Source organism: Macrobrachium rosenbergii, unplaced genomic scaffold (genome assembly GCF_040412425.1).
Source record: "Macrobrachium rosenbergii isolate ZJJX-2024 unplaced genomic scaffold, ASM4041242v1 13875, whole genome shotgun sequence".
Lineage (NCBI taxonomy): Eukaryota > Metazoa > Arthropoda > Malacostraca > Decapoda > Palaemonidae > Macrobrachium > Macrobrachium rosenbergii.
Window position 1 is genome coordinate 896,600 of NW_027100719.1, and position 15,478 is coordinate 912,077.

Sequence of the window (15,478 nt, forward strand, 5' to 3'; positions counted from 1 at the left end):
CTTCACTCTCGTTACTCTCTGCACTCCTCTGTCGTTTACACTTTCTGTTCTAAAGCGGGAGTCGGTTACCATGTGAAGCGCAGCCAAGGCTTAGAGCAGTGACTCCGACTATAGAGCCTTTCAGTCAAGGAGGCATTTTTATCAGCAACCATCCACCACCTTCCCCAAGCAGAGCTAACAGAATTTTTGAGTCATTTAATGTAAACGATTCTTGCAACAACAGAATTTCCCCCTCCTTGGATTCTGTATAAAATACGCCTCAGTCCACACTCGTATTATCTATCCAAAGGTTTTGCATATATCCCTGAACATTATTAACAAAAATACAACGAAGCATAGAAGACGATCTCTGTTTTAGGGTTAGCTGCAATATCTTCTAGTGAAACTAGCCTGTTTTCATCACCCAGTAATGCCTGTTTTTATAATGGGAGCATCGGTGAAATGGTCACCACAGAAATTTGCGATTTTCAGTGCTCGAGAAGTGCTTTAGAAGCTCATCAAAATTATTATCCTGACACTTCTTATGCTCAACAAAGTAAGTTTTCATTCTGGTATAAATGCTGAAATTTGTTGGGTCCCTGCCTGTACAGGCACCAAAGAAAATGAGGTTGCTCATAGGGAGGCCAAAGCTGGTTAGTGGGTTAATGCGGCTTTTCCTTAGCAACATTCACTTCAGCGTGTGACGTCTCTGCCTACATGAGTTAGGGTAGAAGAGACTCTTTAGTCTTGGTGGGCAACCCTTCTAGGAGAATTTTACTCTGAAGGCAAACCTTGTTTTCCAACCTTGGACTGTACCATAGCCATTGTACGGTGGCCTTCCATGGTCTTCGGTTTGAGTCCACTTGCTTTAGGGTACAATCAGGCATTTGTCCTCTTTTTTTCACTTTCCTGTTTTTTTCAAAAATGTGTGTAGGACAGGCTGATGAAAAAGCAAGAGTTGCTTGGTGGATTTAATGACATATGATCATCTTTATTCGTCCTTATAATGAAATGATTGTAAATACTGTAAACACTGTTGTTGTTGTTGATTTTCTTGTTTTTTGTTTTGTTGGTTTTTGCTATGTTGTTGTTATGAATTCATTTATTAGTTTTGTGTCTAATTTCATGTTGCTAATCTTAATTCTTTCTGGAGACATTGAGGAGAATCCTGGGCCTGCTACTCATTACTGTAAGAAAAATTGCTGCGTACTTTACTCAAATATTCGAGGCTTCAGGTCGAATTTTCTTGATCTCCAGGATTGTGCCTTTAACTACGATTTGATGATTTTATCTGAGACTCCTGTAAGTAGTAACAAGTCAAAAGTTGAATTTTTAATCACAAGGTTTGATGGCCTTGACTTTATTTATCGTCGTAACATCCCACGTATGCAAGGTATGGATTTATACTCAAGGTCTGGATGGCCAGTTAATTGCCATAAGAACTTGAAGAGTAGTTGCCATGTAGTTCCTTGTTTTAAGATTTCCAGTAAGTTCTGCAATGTTTATGCACTTGCGTTTTACTGCAATCCAAATATTGGCTATTCTATATATGACTGTCTCTTGGAGAGGATTAGTATGGCTCAGTCACAGGATTCAAAAGCTTCATTCGTTATATGTGGATACTTCAGTGCAAAGAACAGTGAGTGGTTTAATTAAAATGCCACAGATCAACGTGTTTGGTCTACTCCTGAGCTCTGTGCATCTTCCAATTTTTTTCCAGCTAATTGAAGAACCCACACATATTTCTGGTAATAGATTAGACCTCATATTCACAGATGTTCTAGCTATCGCCAAGTCCAAGGTCTGTGGGTATATTGGCACTTCCAACCATTGTGCCATTGAGATGAATGTATCTATTGATCAGTATATTCCTAATTCCACTATTGGAAAAACGGTCTGGTTGAAATCTAAAGCCAATTTGGATTGCATTATTGAGGCTTTTCAGGCACTTATTATTTCAGATGCTATATCAGATCCAGATCCCAAGAAGAAGTTAAATGAAAAGCCGATGGCTATTTCCGTAAGGTATGTCCCTAGAAAGAGCATAAAATTCTGGACAAATGACAGCTATGGTTTGATGATACATGTATACGAACTTAACATGACAAAAAGACCAAATTCAACGCATGGAGACGAAATAGTTCACGTGTAAATTTTTTGTTAAGTCTCACCGCGCTGTGAATGGACAGCGGGGAGAAATTGCAATAATTCCTTGAAGAGGAAACTTGAAAGAATTACTCAGTCTCATCTTTGGTGGACCAAATTGGCATCTTCTGCCTTTGGGCCAGGAACATCTTCCATTCCACCACTGCTAAAAGATGACTGTACATTGATTACTGACCATGAGGAAAAGGCTGAACTGCTTCATTGAGCTTTTGAAACTATGCAGTCAGGTGAGGATGTCCCTCTCCCAAATACTTGTCATCCTGAACCTACTGTTAAAAAGTCTGCATTTCGCTCTTTGGATGTTATGAAACTTGTTGATAATCCTGATAGCTTGGGTGGAGAGGGTTCTGATGGTTTCTTCCATTTGTTTTTTGAAACAAGATTTCTAGTATGTTGCCTTCCAAGACTAATAGATTCTAAAGATTTTTATGTTAACGTAGCATCTTTGTGAATGAGCACAAGTTTAGTAATGCCACGTCCACACGGCCGACCTCTGTCTTCAGACTATGTCTTTACCATACAAAGTATGCAAACTCTGACCGAAACTTCGTCCAGATGGCAGAGCTACAGGACAGGTGGGTTACTCTACAGCCGCACCCCGCCTACCGACACAGCCAGCTCTTTGTTATTCCACTAAATTAGTAAAATTATACAATATTGCTGGTGGGTGCTAAACTAGTTACAAGGGAAAGATTAACGGGTTAATGATTTTGACCCTTTTTGAGGATGTGGAATACCTCGAAGGGGCCCTAACCTATATGGTTTAAGTTAGGAATAACTTAAACAACTGATATCTGATCTAGCAACTACTCATCAATTATTGTGCACTGTCCTTTTACTATCATTCATAGGTAGAACAAATATATTCAGTATAAAACTATTTCATGTATTTTCACTAATTAAGTACTCTGCAAAGACTAAACGTGACAATTTAAAAAAAAAAAAAACACACACACACACAACAAATATTCGAAGCGAGAGAGAGAGAGAGAGAGAGAGAGAGAGAGAGAGAGAGAGAGAGAGAGAGAGATGCCTCAGAGTCGGAATGGTCTTCACCTAAAACCTCCTCAGCAGGGTACCTGCAGGAATGATCAGAGGATTGGTTATCGCTGCTTGACATATTCGACACAGACGGTCCTGTAGTGTCGCCATCATTTAAAAAAGATAGATAATTAAAACACCGCAACTTCGCCGTATTTATACCATCTGTTCCACTTCCTAACTTCTTTGACATTTTCATTTGCCTCATTTCCCTACGGTACTGGTTTTTGAGATTGTCTTTTTTTTCACATCACTTGTCAAAACTTTGAAGCTTTTACTAGAAATCTTATCGGTTATCTCTTTGAGGGCTGCAGCACGTTGGTTTCTGTTCCTATAAGAAACACTTCTTACTTTCCACAAACATTCATGTTCGTGCAATAATTCAATTAATTCAATAATGTTATCCCGAGACCAATACGTGTTTGAGTTGGACATGATGCACAGTATAAATCTAAGAAAAAATAAAAAAACGTTCTTAACTCAGTCAGGATAGAAACAGACTGAAAACTGATTTTGCGTCTGCCAGCGTCATCGCTTCATATTCAAAGTCAGAGCAAGGGCATTGTTTGTGCCCTCTTTTACAGCAAGCACGGATATTTCGTGGTTTTGTCCGCTTAAGTTGCCCATTTACAGATAATGTCTTTGTGTCTGCAGACAGAGTTCGACCGTGTGGACACGGCATAATACAGTGCCTGTTCCAAAGAGTAGAATTTCTGCAGGCTGCAGTGCCTACAGGCCAATTTCTGTTCTCCCTCTGCTCTCCAAAATTGCAGAGAAACTAATTTCCAGCCCTATAGAAGTATGTGGAAGCCAAAGGATTGCTAGCTGATAGCCATTACGCATAAAGGCAGCAGTTAGTTCTTTAAGGTTTGACATGCCATTTGCAAGAGAACCTCGATAAGGATTTTGAGTGTAGAGTAATTCTAATAGATTTTAGTGCTGCTTTCGATTTAGTAAATCATAAGACACTTAGGCTATCTATAAACTTCAGAATCTTAGAGTGGGTTGATATGTTTTTGTTACTTCAAGATTTTCTTACAAGTAGGCAGCATCGAGTTGCTGTTGATGGGGTCTTAGCGGACCACGACTTATTGTCTGGGGTTCCACAGGGTAGTGTACGTAATCCACTTTTATTTTTAGTGTATACAGGTGACATGGTTATTGACCTGGAAAACAAGATTTTTCATTATTCCGATGATGCAACAGTTGTGGGTGTGGTGAAGTCTCTGCTTATAATGCTCTCCGGTGTGGATGTCTGCTTCTGCCAGAGATTTATCTCTTTTAGATAGTGGTTCGTAGTGGTAGGTTCCTGTTTCCTGACATAAGCAGTTGTGACTTGGACCACCGACGGATGGTCTCTTGTTTGTCAGTTTTTCATAAGCTGTATTTAAAAGGAGATCTTTCACATTCACAATTGATCCCTGATCCCCTTCACCTGCCGAGAGAGAGCAACCAGATTCGCTGAAGAGCAGCACCAATATGCAGTAAATGTGCGTCGCCTCGAACTTCTCAGTTCCAGAGGTCTCCCTGAGGATGTTCAAACGAAGATGCAATGCAAAACTACCCTAAAACAATTTTCGTTGTATTTTTTTTTCAATTTTATCAATTTATTTATTAGTGTGTGAAATTCATTCTTTTATGGTAACTGTTTTCTTTCTGTATTTGCTATTACCTTCTGTTACTTCTTTGTAATGAGCAGCATATTCCTTGGAAGCTTGAATTTCAAGTAATTTGCCTGTGGGTTTGCTTCATATGAATAGGGTTAATAATAATAATAATAATAATAATAATAATAATAATAATAATAATAATAATAATAATAATAATAATAATAATACTCTGTTAAAGCGGCATGCTGACATGCCACACCATAAATCTTCATATCCCATTCTACAAAGAGCGATAAACGTTTACTCCAGTATAACTGATACCAATGCTCATACATTTAAGGGAGACTGTTATTTAATATATACGTATATACTGTATATATATATATATATATATATATATATATATATATATATATATATATATATATATATATATATATATATATATATATATATATATATATATATATATATATATATATATATTATAAAATATATATTATTAATATAAATTATACATTTTTTGTTAAAAAAGGATACCCTCTAATTAATCCTGAATATTTTTACCATTTGGTTTGTTATTATTAAAAATTATTTTCCTTTATTCTAATTCTTCCTGCATTATTATTATTATTATTATTGTTATTATTATTATTATTATTATTATTATTATTATTATTATTATTATTATTATTATTATTATTATTTTTTGGAGATGTTATGCCTGTTATTACTATTACGAAGATGAAAGTGCCAAAGAAAGAAAGCGATTGGCAACTACATCGATTTCCAAAGTTAAGCTCAGTGGGAAGTCAGGAGTCAGGGTCACGTACTTGGGAATTTGAGGAAATTAGGGCGGACTCATGCCAATTTCAGCTGAGAGAGAGAGAGAGAGAGAGAGAGAGAGAGAGATGCAAACTTATGTGTACACATACACACACACACACACACACATATATATATATATATATATATATATATATATATATATATATATATATATATATATATATATATATATATATATATATATATATATATATATGTATATATATATATATATATATATATATATATATATATATATATATATATATATATATATATATATATATGTGTGTGTGTGTGTGTGTGTCTGTGTGTGTAAACATATCGATAAATATAGATTTTGTATTACTTATACACTTGTGGTCTTCTACATATTCACAAATATTAAGACATACATTGTTTAACATCCAATTCATTATCCCACCCAATAGGAATGATACTTGATAACCAGGAATCGAACCGTTGCCTTGTTTAGAAGCAAAGATAATCAGTGACTTTGATCAATGGTTCTTTCTAAGCCAGGCAAGGGTTCGAATCCTGCCAGTGATGAAGCATTTATCATTTACAATTCCCTTGAGTGTATTTGTGTATATAAAAAGTCATTCAGGACATTAATTATGTATATGTAGGGACTGGATAAATTAAACGACATCTGTAGCTAATATATTGTGTATATAAAAAGTCATTCATGAATAAGTGATATTATATTATGTATATATATGTACATATATATATATATATATATATATATATATATATATATATATATATATATATATATATATATATATATATATATATATATATATATATATATATATATATATATATATATATGTGTGAAATGTATACACACACACACACACACACATATATATATATATATATATATATATATATATATATATATATATATATATATATATATATATATATATATATATATATATATATATATATATATATATATATATATATATATATTATGTTGCACACTTTGTGACTATGTATGCATAAAATACATGTAAATAGTACTGTTTACAAATATAAACTTAGAAGGTGATCAAGTAACTAACTATAACTATAAGTCAGATGCTGCTACTATCGAGAAATGGAATATGAAGAGGCCGCCTAAAGGAAAACTATATTTACAACGTCTGGGTCAAAGCAATTTCCTTTCTGCAATCCTCTTTATGTAAGCATTTCACGTTTCATCCTCTTCCTTATAAAAAGTACTTATCGTATGCAGAGAATTTATATATAAAAAGTACTATATATATATATAGAGATATTTATATATATATATATATATATATATATATATATATATATATATATATATATATATATATATATATATATATATATATATATATATATATATATATATATATATACAATTGTTTCGAAATTAGAGCCCCCATGATACAGCATAAACTAAAAATTGATATGGAAAAAAAAAAGTAATCCAGAACAGGTTTTTTTGAGTTTCTCTCTGAGTATTTAATATTTTGTGTGGCCTCTATCTGCCTGTACCACAGCCTGCATTCTTGAGGGGTATAATTTCAGCAGGTCGCAAACAAGCTGAGACTAAACTCCATTCCTCTGAGCACTTCGGTCACCTCTCTTCGCAGGTCGTCGAGGCTTAGTATACCATCATAGTTCACTGTGCGCACTTCAACACGATCCTTTTAGATATTACCAATGTTTTCACACACATTAAGGTCAGGGGAGCTACCGGGAAAATTCACTTGATGGGAAGAAATCAATTCCACTGTTTCGAAGCAGCTCCTGTGCCTGAAGAGCATTGAAACATGGTGCCTTATCATGCAAAAATGTGACTTCTTCAACAGATAACACATTTTCAGGATCTTTGAGGAAAGGAAATACTCCACCAGTAAGCACAGTTTCTCTGAAGTATTCACCATTCCATGACTGTCCTTTTTCTTTGATGATCCACATTAATCGTTTGGCTGTGAAACAGAGAAAAATTCCCAAACATTCAGGAAATTCCACAACTTGGCGATACCGCACGTCATCGCTGATATCATCCAAGTTTGCAGCCAAGATGATGTCATTTTTATGATTTGGCTTCCTGACTGTGTAAATGAAGAATTCATTTGATGCGGCAACATGGAGAAAGTCAACTTCATCCCAATCTTTAAGAAATGAACCACAAAACCATGCATGGTCTTCTCTCTGTTGCTGAGTGATGTTGGGCTTGCTGATAACATGAAACGGCTTGATAACAGATTTTTTCAACTCACGATATACAGCACTATAACTTCTCTTCTTTCCCCTCTTTGTTTCTAGTTCAACCGCCAATTTACGTAAAGACTTTCTTGGTCTACCCACTGCCTCAGCTATGATGCCTTTTGACTCCTGAGAAAGGACTGCAGGCCTTCCAAGGTTCTCACTCTTTTTGCGAAGACAGTCATATGGATTTTTGTTCCAGTTTCTTTTAACAAAGGATTCATCTCTTTTAAAGTATTTAGCTATCCAGGAACATGAAATGAATGATGCACCAGCATCCCTGGCCTCTCTGAAGGTTATAGCCCGAATTCGGTCAATCCATCTGATTTCCTCGAGTCGTTAGCCATGGCTGTATCTAACTCTGTCACTCAGTCTGAAAATACAAGAAATGTAAAATGAAAAATAGCTTAATAGAAACTTAAATTAATGTACTTGGAGATAGGCTATAGCAGAAAACTTCATAACTTTCCATTTGTTCTGTGGAGGGGGTCTCTAATTTCAAACACCTGGTATATATATATATATATATATATATATATATATATATATATATATATATATATATATATATATATATATATATATATATATAATAATCATGACGATTTTGAAATTGTAGAGCAAGCTGTTGACTAAACCTCTCTCTATATCCTTGAGTCTTTGACCATCAAACAACTGGTTCCATCAATGAACAGTCATTATTAATTTCTCTCTCTCTCTCTCTCTCTCTCTCTCTCTCTCTCTCTCTCTCTCTCTCTCACCACCTTCTCTCACCACCTGAAAATCCAGGAAAATATAAATCGGTTCTCATGAAAAGAATGAAAGATAAGGAAACCATTGAATGGCCCTTTGGCGTTCGTGTAGTTGTTACAGAAAATGTTGTAACTGGACGATCCGCTTCTGTTCCAAAGATGTTCTTTTGTAACTGTGATGTCTTTCGTCATTAGTTGTCAGCTATGCGACTGGCTTTTGATGAACCATAATTTTCTTTTTTGTTATCAGTTTCTTTTTTATTATTATAAGTTTTTTAATGTTTTCAGGACTTATATCTAAACAGTGTTATGTTCAAATGTGTTCTTTTGCAACTGTGGTGCGAAATATTTTTTCATGAGCTGTCAGATATAATTTTGATGAATCATAAATGCCTTTTCTTCATATTTTTTGTAATAAGTTTCTTTTTTTTAGCTAAGTTTTTATACAGTGTTATGTGAGACTCGTTCACGTCAACCGTAGTTGGTCTGATAGAGCAGAATTTCAGTTTCTCCACATAAGGACTTTTTTTCTTTCTGCCGCGACAACACAAGATACTTCTATGAGACTTCGCAGCGTTGATATTTATCCTTAATTGGTTCCCACATTTATATTCGTGCATTTTCTTGTAACTTGTTTATTTAAGAGGGACCCGAAGTTTAGAAATTTTCCTCACTCACTGGTAGGAGAACATAGCTCTTCCATATTTTCAACACGCCATTCTAACAGCTGTCTAATTAAAGATGGAAACAGATCTTCGTTATGTGGGGGATTGGACTGGAATATAAAATTCAAGACAAAGGCTAAGCGCTTGGGCCTATGAGGTCATTCAGCGCTGAAATATTGCTAAACCAATTTGTTAGGAGAGGGTGGAAAGCTAAAGAGAAGAAAGAGAATCTGGACGAAGGTACAGTATAAAGGAATGAAAGCGGTTGCAGTTAGGGGCCGAACGTACGCTGCAAAGAACACCTGACTCTAATGCCTACAGTGCACCGCGTGAAGTGCACTGACGGTATTACCCCTCTAAGGGACCTCGTTATGTGGTAATTATGCCTTCCTTGCCATTTTTCGGGATGCAGGTTCGATTCCCGCCACCAGACATCAGAAATGCTTTATACTTCTCTCATTTGGATCTGCGGTTCCAGAAGTATATTTACCTTCGCCTACAAATTATCCATTTAATTTTACACGAATCACTAAAAAATTATTTTTCCTACACATACGTGAGGATTTTAAGCAGACGTACTCTCAGCTTCCTGCTTTGACGTTCCTGGTTAGACACTTCAAAAGAAATTTCAGTTTAAAATGATTAAAGAAATGCGAGTCTTTGATCGGAACCCCTAAAGTTAATCATAGGCTCTAATTGATAAAAACGAAACTTGACAAGACTTCATTCCTAGTACGTCGGACTTTGATCTTGGAAGCTTCCCCTGAAAGTTACAGATAAATATCTTGGGCTGCACGAGCCAAGGAAAGTACCGAACTCGGTTTGACAAACTGTCGACAACTTGATGTTCTCTCTCACTGCTAAACCAAAATGGATAGCGCTGACAGCTCATCAGACCGACAATGATATTGGTGAAGTTTTCCCAAAAGGAGGGTTCTTCTCAACGCCTTTCATTATTTTTACTGTACCTCTATTCATATTGTCTTCCTTTCATCTCACTTTCCTTAACCCTCTCCTAACAACTGTTATATATAAATGTGTATATATATATATATAATATATATATATATATATATATATATATATATATATATATATATATATATATATATATATATATATATATATATATAATTCTTTGTATTTTTTATCACATCACCGTGATTCATATTCAATCAGTAAGCTACAAACGTCCTTTAATATCTAATTCAAGCCTCGGAAATAATATATTTTTTCATATATGTTACCGAAGGGGAAATTTTTCGATAATAAGTCGATAATAAGTTCGTCGTTTTCTGGTTAAAAGGCGTCCACCGTGACGACGAACTTATTATCGACTAAAAATTATATATCAACATATATCTTATATTATTTCATATATAGAGCGAATTAGATATTAAAGGACGTTTGTATAAATACTGATTATATATACATATATATATATATATATATATATATATATATATATATATATATATATATATATATATATATATATATATATATATATATATATATATATATATATATATATATAATATATATATATATATATATATATATATATATATATATATATATATATATATATATGTATTTATCACACTGTATATAACTGATTCAAACGTCGAAATTCGCACTGGAGCGTGTTACCGAATGTTGATAATAAGTCCACCGTCCTCGGGGTCGAACCAGCGTCAGGACTGGCATGACACACTAACTCCAAGAGAGTAAAACAATGGAGTTCGGTTTTGCGTTTGGAGACTTGAACTGGTCCCATGTTGACCGTGTAGTGCGTTTGTCGCACGTACCATAGACAGCCTGCTGATGTATGACCGTGTGTTGATAAGATTAACAAACCACACCATTGTTTTATTATACTTTAGTCTGATGGCTCGTATATATATATATATATATATATATATATAATATATATATATATTTACATATATATATATATATATATATCCTTATATATATTTGCCTTTATATATATGTGTGATATATATATATATATATATATATATATATATATATATATATATATATATATATATATATATATGGATAAATATACAGAGAAACGTAAAACAATGGAGTGGTTTATCCTTATATGTAAGGACCAAAAGTATGTTAGATCTATATATATATATATATATATATATATATATATATATATATATATATATATATATATATATATATATATATATATATATATATGTGTGTTGTTACAGAGAGAGTATTCATAAGACTATTCATAAAAACTATGCATGAAAATAAAAAAAAGCATAAAGATGCGTGAACTTGTAGAAGGTGACTCAGAGAGAGAGAGAGAGAGAGAGAGAGAGAGAGAGAGAGAGAGGGGAAGTGGGTAGTGTTGATCAAGCACTAAAGACAAAACAAAAGTTGAATGGTTTTCCCAACCGATTTTCGTTGCCGCTGGGTAACCAGCAAAGTCAGCATTTTCGAGCATAAGGCAAAGACGATGAAGGTGATAAGTTACCAAAACATTTCCGTCGTTGCTCAGAAGGTGTGGGAAGGTGAATAAAAAAACGATGTATAAAGAAGACTGTGAATAAAGAAAATGGTGAAATGAACAGTGAATAGTGAAGCGGGTGAGAGAGGGTGAATAAGGTCTTAACCGACACATCTCGAACCATGACATCACGATGGTCACCAGAAACAAACCCCACATAAGAGAGAGAGAAGGAGAAGGAGTGAGCTGCAGCAGCGACAGACAGACAGTTGCTATTGCAGTGAGTCAGAGCAGAGGGTGTGCGCGGCAATTGAGCTTCAACTTTTGTACGAGCTCTCTCTAGAACTTTGCTTTTTCAAGTCCAAGTTTGGACTTAGCGTATATCTGCCTCGAGTCCAGTCAACTTCCCAAGAAGCAGTAAATAAACCCAGATGGAACATTTATACTTTAGAGGAGATAATAAAGAAAAACCCTCAGACTTTTTGCGCCAAGAACCCCAAGAATATTTATCTTCAACCGTTCCTAAAAAAGATAGAAGCCAGACGCCTCTCCGACTGTGCTACCTTAGGCTAGGTTAGAAGATAGCCTAGAAAACAGATATTCTCTGTTAACTCAGAGCCAGTGGCAATGCTTTTTAGCTACATCAGGAGCGACTGCCAAACACTGTGATGGGAAAATAAATATTCTCACAAATGTTTGCAAAGTCTTCGGTAAGCTGTGTAAATTTCACTCTTTAGATTTTACATTCGAAATCATACAATTGGTCGTCCAAAGCTCGAAATTCATTTTGTTTAATTTTGGACAAAACTGTTGAGCAATATAATCCGCGGCTTACGCAAATATCCTTTTCAAATGTTCAATCGTCGTTACTGGAATTGGCCCCGATACGATGTATTCAACTTAGTGTACAGCGTGAAACGTGATTATCATAATCCGCAACGTTGAATAATGTCTGCTTTTAAAACTGAATAGCTTTCTCAGCCACTATGATTACAAAGAAGACAATTTAAAATAGAATTGTTTTTTATGTTTTCAAAAATAGAATGAAGTAAATTGCAAACTTTTCTCATGTTTATGAAGAGGTCACAGTGTTGGAATGACGGCCATCGTAGATTTTCACACAATTCAACATAAAATTCGAAATAAATGACGATTCTGTACCGTATGACACTAGCATAATATTAAGAGCAGATAAGTTATCGGATTTTCTTTTCCTAAAGGTGTCCACTTCTCTTCCTCGTGCTCATGCATCCAATATCATTCAATATTTTATTCCTTATATTTTAGTTTGTGCTTGGCTGTCATATTTCTCTAATAGGATCAAGCTATATATATATATATATATATATATATATATATATATATATATATATATATATATATATATATATATATATATAATAGAGAGAGAGAGAGAGAGAGAGAGAGAGAGAGAGAGAGAGAGAGAGAGAGAGATTATTGCTAAATGTAACCCACAATGGAAGGATGATACCTTATTATGCAATATTTTTCATGTATTGCATTGTATATACAGTATGAGTATAATTAACAGCTTATCTCTGCCAGTCCAAGATATGAAAGCCTGTGAATTTAATATTGTTAAAAACGAATCCCTGTTATGTTATATATATATATATATATATATATATATATATATATATATATATATATATGTGTATGTGTGTGTGTGTGTGTGTGTGTGTGTATACATATACCGATATCATATATTTCATAATTCTAATATAGTTGAGTTATGATTAATTAACTTAGACTTTTAGTACTTTTAATTTTATATTCGAATATTTTTCTCAATAACTCCAACACTACTTTCGTGTACTGTGTGAGTCGTTCAACTAATAAAATTACTCGTTTCATAGTTATCCTGTCATGCAAGAGTATTTACCTACTCGCTTAGTGACTCAGACGAGATACTCAGATCTCAGTTTATCACTGATGGTAAACCAGACATGGAATTAATAGCCTCTCAGGTTCCTGCCTGGCTGTGACAAATAGTTTGTAATGGCCGCTTTGTGAAGCAGCGTACGAGTGAAATCCCCGGAGCTAACATAATTTCATTTTGGCGGCAGAGTTCATCCTCTGATGGCGCCATGTAATTCGATTAAGTGATGTGATCCTTTTCAGTAAATTATAATATTCTCATTATCAAAGTATAACGACTTTGTGCGTTATTTTCTGTATACTATCATTTAATTCTTAGTTTTCTTGCCTCGGGATACACGTTGGATAATTGTCTCTGAGGGTTCTTGTCTAAAAACTTTTCTTTTTGGGAAGTGTTTCTAGGGTCGGTAACATTTTGCTTGTTTTTCTTTCCTACCTCTACCTTGACCTTGAAGTGTTAGAACTGGAATATGAAATTAGGCCAAACGCCAAGAGCTGGGACCTATGAGATCATTCATCTTTGAAAGGGAAGTTAAGAGAAAAAAAGTTTGAAAGGTGTAACAGGAGGAAAACCTCGCATTTGCACTATGGAACAATTGTTAGGAGGGGGTTGAGGAAAGAAAGATGGAATAAAGAGAATAAGAACGGAGGTGCAGTAAAAGGAATGAAAGGGGTTCCAGCTAAGGGCCGAAGGGAGCTGCAAAGAACCTTAAGAAATGCCTACAGCAATGCTACGTTTGTGGCGCACTGATTTAGCGTTTGTGGCGCACTGAAGGCACTAACCCATTCCGAGGATCTTGATATGTAGTGTGGGTTTCTGCTCGTTGATGAGAAGAAATCCCATGGGCCTTAGATGACAGCAATCAATTGGATTGTATAATATCATTAGTTGCAAGTGATTTCTTCTTTGCAAAATCATCTTTTGATGTGAAATGACTGAAAGTTTCCGCTTCCTGTAAGCAGTCCATCTTTTGGTCAGAGAAGAGCACTAACTCAGCACTCTATTAGTCCTGGTCTCTTCTGTGCTCAAAAAGCGACAGAATTCTTCTCCAGTTTTTAACCCAAGCAGAATAAAGAGCAGCAATCAGGACATTTTACAGAGTTGCAGATGTTAGAACATTAATTATATTTTCACGTTATGCTTAATAATTAACAGCGATAATTAGGCACTTTAATTACGCCGGGCCTTGGTCATTCTTTGATGTCTAGAATTCTAATGACGCGAGTAATGTTTTATGGGATGTCATTTATCTCTACTGTTGCATATATGATGAAAACACACACATACATATATACAGTATATATATATATATATATATATATATATATATATATATATATATATATATATATATATATATATATATATATATATATATATATATATATATATATATATATATATATATATATATATATATATATATATATATATATATATATATATATATATATATATATATATATATATATATATATATATATATATATATATATATATATATATATATATATATATATATATATATATATATATAAAGATAAAATCACAGAAGAAACGGAAACACTGGAAGGCCTCGTAGCACTCCAGTGTTTCCGTTTCCTTCGTGGATTTTATCTTTATTTATATATTCATCACGTTCCATATTTTCGTGATTCAGTTATATATATATATATATATATATATATATATATATATATATATATATATATATATATATATATATATATATATATATATATATATATATATATATATATATATATACATATATATATATATATATATATATATATATATATATA